This window comes from Benincasa hispida, chromosome 1, assembly GCF_009727055.1.
Source record: "Benincasa hispida cultivar B227 chromosome 1, ASM972705v1, whole genome shotgun sequence".
NCBI classification, from domain to species: domain Eukaryota; kingdom Viridiplantae; phylum Streptophyta; class Magnoliopsida; order Cucurbitales; family Cucurbitaceae; genus Benincasa; species Benincasa hispida.
In genome coordinates this window covers 92,859,294-92,865,862 of record NC_052349.1, presented here as the reverse complement: position 1 = coordinate 92,865,862, position 6,569 = coordinate 92,859,294, and positions in this window count along the sequence as shown.

Here is a 6,569-nt window from a genome sequence, read left to right as displayed (position 1 = left end):
GGCAAATGTTGCTTCATCTTCCAGGACGTTCCATAGAGATTCGACCTCAGGAATGAAGTTTGCACCTTCTACTTCTAACTCTGCAAAGGGAAAGAAGAAGAAGGGTGGTAAAGAAAAAGAGAAGGCACCTGCCCGCCTGTCGCCCCAAGAAGGCATCCACCACCGGTTGAAAAGGGAAAGTGTTTCCACTGCAACCAGGATGGACACTGGAAGAGGAACTTTCCTCGCTGGCTGAAGGAAAGGAAGGCCGCCAAGGCTAAGGCCAAGGCAGATAAAGGTAAGTATGATTTACTTGTACTTGAAACTTGTTTAGTGGAGAATGATGATTCTGCCTGGATAATTGATTCGGACGCCACTAATCACGTTTGTTCTTCTTTTCAGGGAATTAGATCCTGGCGACAACTGGAAACTAGTAAGATGACGATGCGAGTAGGCACTTGGCACGTCATCTCAGTTGTGGCAGTGGGAGGGTTTCAGTTAGCTTTACAGAATAGGTTTCTATATTTGAATGATGTATATATTGTGCCCGAACTTAAGAGGAACCTTATTTCTGTAAAGTTCTTGTTACAATGTAAATACACTGTTAGTTTTAATGTAGATAAAGCGTTTATTCATAAAGATGGTATTACTATTTGTATAGTATATTTGGAAAGTAATTTATATGTGCTAAGGCTGTTAGCCATTAATTCCCTCCATAACTCAGAATTGTTTAAAACTGTCGTAACTCAATCAAAACATCGATGTATTTCTCCAAAAGAAAATGCCCATCTTTGGCATCTTGGGTTAGAGCACATCAATCTCAATAGGATTGAGAGATTGGTGAAGAATAGACTTCTAAGTGAGTTAGAAGAAAATTCTTTACCGATATGCGAATCTTGCCTCGAGGGTAAGATGACTAAACGACCTTTTACTGGAAAAGGTTATCGAGCCAAAGAACCTCTTAAGTTAATACATTATAAGCTTTGTGATCCTACGAATATGCGAGCCCGAGGTGGCTATAAGTATTTTATCAGTTTTACTGATGATTAGTCTTGGTAAAGATATGTTTATCTTATGCAACGAAAGTCTGAATCCCTTGAAAAGTTTAAAGAGTTCAAGGCTGAAGTTGAAAATGCATTGGATAGACGAATTACAACACTTTGATCGGATTAAGCTAGAGAGTTTTTGGACTCGGGATTCCAGGACTATTTGATAGAACATGGAATCGTTCCCAACTCTCAGCACCGGGTACACCTCAGCAGAATGGTATAGAAGAGAGGAGAAATAGAACCTTGTTGGACATGGTTCGTTCGATGATGAGTTATGCTTCCTTACCAGACTCGTTTTGAGGTTTTGCAGTGGAGACTTTGGTATACATACTCAACTATGTTTCCTCTGAGAGTGTTGCGAGAACACCTCTGGAGTTGTGGAACAGGCGTAAAGCTAGTTTACGTCACTTCCGCATTTGGGGTTGTCCTACACACGTGCTTGAGGCAAATCTCAAGAAGTTGGAACCATGGTCGAGGTTATGCCTCTTTGTAGGCTAACTCAAAGGTACACGAGGGGTACTTTTTATGATTCGTTGGAAAATAGGGTGTTTGTTTCCACAAACTTAATTTTCGGAGGAGGATCATATAAGAGAGCACAGTCCACGAAGTAAATCGTGTTGCGTGAGCTTTCCAATGAAACTACTGAAACTTCAACAAGAGTTGTTAAGAGTCTGCTACATCAACAAGAGTTGTTGATTGAAGTTCATCTAGTAGGTCGGTTCCACCTCAATAGTATGATGGGAACTTGATGTAGTGGGAGGGTTGCGAACCGCCCATTCGCTATCTGGGTTTCACGGAAATCTTGCTATGGTAGCAGATAGCGACGTTGAGGATTGTTGTTCTTATCAAAAGCAATGGAGGATGTTGACCGGATGAATGGATCCAAGGCCATGGATCTTGAGATGGAGTCAATGTACTTCAATTCAAGTATGGGATCTTGTAGATCAGCCTAATGGGGTAAGACTTATAGGCTGTAAATGGATCTACAAGCATAAACGAGGTGCTAATGGGAAGTACAGACCTTCAAGGCTCGACTTGTGGCAAAGGGTTATATCCCAAGGTAGAGGGAGTCGACTATGAGGAGACTTTCTCGCCTGTTGCCATGCTAAAGTTGATCCGCATCCTTCTGTCCATTGCAACTTATTATAATTATGAGATCTGGCAAATGGACGTCAAGACGGCCTTTCTGAATGGAAATCTTGAGGAGACCATTTATATGGTGCAATCTAAGGGATTCGTAGCCCAAGGTCAAGAGCAAAAGGTTTGCAAGCTGAATCGATCCATTTACGGGCTGAAACAGGCATCTCGATCTTGGAACATACGGTTTGATACTGCGATTAAGTCGTATGGCTTTGACCAGAACGTTGATGAACCTTGTGTCTACAAAAAGATCATCAACTCTTTAGTAGTCTTCTTAGTGTTGTATGTAGACGATATACTACTCATTGGGAATGATGTAGGTCTATTGATTGCAGTTAAGAATTGGCTAGCGACCCAATTCCAAATGAAAGATTTGGGAGAGGCTCAGTTTGTGGGTATATAGATCTTTTGAGATCGTAAGAACGAAGTGCTAGCACTGTCTCAAGCATCGTACATTGACAAGATGTTGCTCAAGTACTCGATGCAGGACTCCAAGAGGGGCCTACTGTCATGCAGGCATGGAGTCACTTTGTCTAAGGACATGTGTTCTAAGACACCTCAGTAGGTTGAGCAGATGAGATAGGTTCCATATGCGTCTGCCGTTGGTAGTTTGATGTACGCAATGCTCTGTACTCGTCCAGACATTTATTACGTTGTGGGCATAGTCAGTAGGTATCAGTCTAACCCAGGCCAGGGTCACTAGACCACAGTAAAAAACATCCTCAAGTATCTTCGGAGAACGAGGGACTACATGCTCGTGTATGGATCTAGGGATTTGATCCTTACTGGATACACAAATTCTGACTTTCAGACTGATAAGGACTCTTGCAAGTCCACGTCAGGGTCAGTCTTTACTCTTAACGGAGGAGCTGTAGTGTGGTAAAGCACTAAGTAGGGGTACATCACTGACTCCACTATGGAGGCGAAGTACGTAGCAGCTTGCGAAGCTGCTAAGGAGGCCGTCTGCTCAGGAAGTTCTTGATAGAACTGGAAGTTATTTCAGATATGTCTAGGCCCATTTCCCTTTATTGTGATAATAGTGGAGCAGTGGCAAACTCCAAGGAGCCGAAGAGTCACAAGCACGAAAAACACATAGAGCAGAAGTATCATCTGATCTGCGAGATAGTGTATCGAGGGGAGTGATGGTCACAGAGATCGCATTGGAGCACAATGTTGCTTACTCGTTTACGAAGGCTCTCACGGCTACAGTGTTTGAGGGTCAACTTCAGAGCATGGGTCTACAGGATCGCTCGTGGCTAGACTAGGGCAAGTGGGAGATTTTCTTGTACTGGGCTTTTATGTCCTAGTTTATTGTTTTGTACTAGTTTTATGTACACCCCACTTCACTTTAGGACAAGTGGGAGATTGTTGGGATTGATGCCTTAAAGTCTTGTGTCCTGTAGTTTGTAAATAACTTGTACGAACGTTTGTATTGTATAATATATGATATTCACTTCACATCTTGATCTTGCTCAGTTGTATGTTTTATTTGCTTCACCACAAACCAATAAACATAAAATCCCTGGTTATCTATATGTAACTTAAGCATGTATGTGGTGACATACAAGTGGATCATGTCTTAAGTGAAAACCAAAATGGTCTGTAATATATGGATATAGGAGGGAAACCTTATCCTGGTAACACTATGGATGCAATCCGCTTTGTGGAATGGTCACAGGTGTTGTGAGTTATCACAGATGGTCTGATCCTGATCATTTGTGTAGGGGACATGCGAGCGGGAGCGTCCTATACAAAGAGTTTGTATAAGACCTGACCACGAAGTGTTAACGCCTCGTTATATAACACCATTCATGACACAGACTTCACTTCACTAGGATGACCATAGGTAACATAACCTCAATCCTGAGTGAGTTGGGAACTTCTACCATTAAGGGTGGTCCTTTGATTTGTATGGATGTGAGTGGTCAGGTCGCCGATTCAAACCTACCTTTTTGAGGATTTGTCTAATTTGTGAGCTGGGAACTCAGCTACACAAGATGGAATTCATTCCTTCCCCGAAGCAGGGGCAAATAAATAGATAGCTCCCTTAAGGGTTGATTCTAGGGGCTTGAACGATGTGGTGCCACAACACCTTCTTTTGGCCGAGAGGTATTCACACATAATTGGAACTATGTTGTATTGTTCATTGAGGAATCAGTGGTACTTAAAGAGTGAGATGTAACTACAGGAAAAAATGATAAACTGGCTAGTTTGTACTTACGAGTATCTGTGAAGAGTCATCGTACTTATGATTGGTTATATCCGATGGACACAAAAATATATCTGTGGTAAAAAGAGTTCAGCTGTTGGTCTTTAGTGGAATGCCTGACAGTTAATGGATGGTGGATCTCGTGGCTAAAAGAGTTTAGTTAGCTTATTCATGTACTGTGGAGTTCGAGCCATAGGTCCATAAGGTCCCTAGGTAGCTTAGATAAAAGTCGAGAATCAGTTTTTGGTTAGATTGAAATGTTTAAATTGACAAGAGGGAGTTCGATTATATATGATATAATTGAACTGGTTAATTATATATTATATAATCGACTAAATGTATGAGATACATTATTTTGGAGGAAATTAGATATAAATATGATTTATATCAAAGTGGAGGAGAAAATTAATATAGTAGATATATGATATCAAACTATAGGGTAAGAATATAAATTATTATATTCATTTATTAATGAAATTGGTTAATTATGTGATAATTGACCTAAATATCTCTTCAATCGTGCGTTAGTGGGAAAAATTTATTCGATTATTGTAATTGAAGAATAAAATGAAAATTAGATTCATTTTGCATTTGGTTCAAAAAAATCGCAAAAGGTGTTGAAAACGTTTGACGCTTAGCTGAGAGCCTATACGATAGAGCCTTATCGCTTAAACGATCGCACACCCTGCGTCTAAACGATCATACGCTTTTCTTTAAACGATTGCTTAGCTTTTTTATACGATCGCTTAGCGTGCCGAGTTTTCTAAACGATCGCTTACCTATTACTAGGTGATCGCTTAGTAAAATCTATACGATCGTGTAGCTTTCTCTAAACGATAAGCATCCTCTATACGATAGTCTTCTCCCACTTGCTTATCGTTCTACACGATTAACCCGTTCCTCCTTCCTCTACCAAATTCAACAAAGACCACTTTTTGGATTCTCACTCCGAGAATACCAAGGGCTCTAAGTGGTGGTGTCGTCCCCGCTTTTGCTTGCTCGTGCTTGTTCGTTTACTGCCGTTCGTGTAGACGATCGTGCTGCCATAGTCGATTGTTTTACTGGGTGATAAAGAATGTAGAGGTTACTTCCACTGCGTTGAGTTCGAAGTGAAGAGATTCTTCAACTGGTATGTGAACTAAATTCTTTGTATTTTATTTATCAAAGCATGCTGTTAATTAGTGTTAAATTGCATAACTATTTGTTAGAATGTGTGTGTAGTATTTCAGTCACAATGAAATTGGAAAGATCCGAACACATTCATGGAAACTCTTCGTTAAGAGTTGCTTCACTTCTACCGTCGACCCTCTCTCTCTCCCAGTTCTGTTCGAAAACGGCTACCCTCCACCCCCTCTTTTTTTCTTAAGGATCATGATTTTTCAGCTCTAAAGAATAGAAGATGGGTTTATTTACAAATATTGTCATTTGTCCATAATTACAAGAATGCAACTGGGCCTTTAATTTCACCAAAAACCCAATAAGACCCATTTAAATACCTTGGTATTTCCTACAAATCTCCCTCATAACAATAATATTTAAGTGCCAAGCTGGTTCTCCATAAAAAAAGTTGATGAAGAAAGAAAAAGGAAAGGCAAAATGAAATTGCAAGTTAATGAACCCTTACTCGACAATAGGGAGGAATTTTAAATTGCAAAGCATAATATGAAAAAGCAGAAAATTTAAAAAGTTTCCTTCCCATCTCCCAAAAGCTCGACTGCCTATTACCAAAAAGCCCTTGCTCCAACTTTGTCCATCTTGGACAATCCATCTAACAGGAATAAGCAAGCTAATCAACCTAGTAAAGATTTGTCCATTGACCAAACACATTTAAACGTAGTCCATTAAGTCCAAAAACAACATGAAGCCCATAACAGCCTGATGCAAGCATGCAAACACACATGGCCAAGTTATAGTAATTAAAATGGCATAAGAGGTCGAGTATCGTCCTTAGGCATCAACTTAAAAATGTTCGTTTATCTACTTAGAATTGTGTCTATTTTAGCTAAGGAATCGAAATCGAGTTTGAGTTTGTGAAATTTTAAAGTAAAAATAAAACAATAAAAATGGTTTTGAAAATTGGAGAGTTAAGTGTTCTAGAGTATTGAATCCATTAATTACTTCATTAAGTCTACTTTAACAAATTCATGGAATTATGTTTAAACAATATGCTTAAGCCTAGAAACTTCAATCAA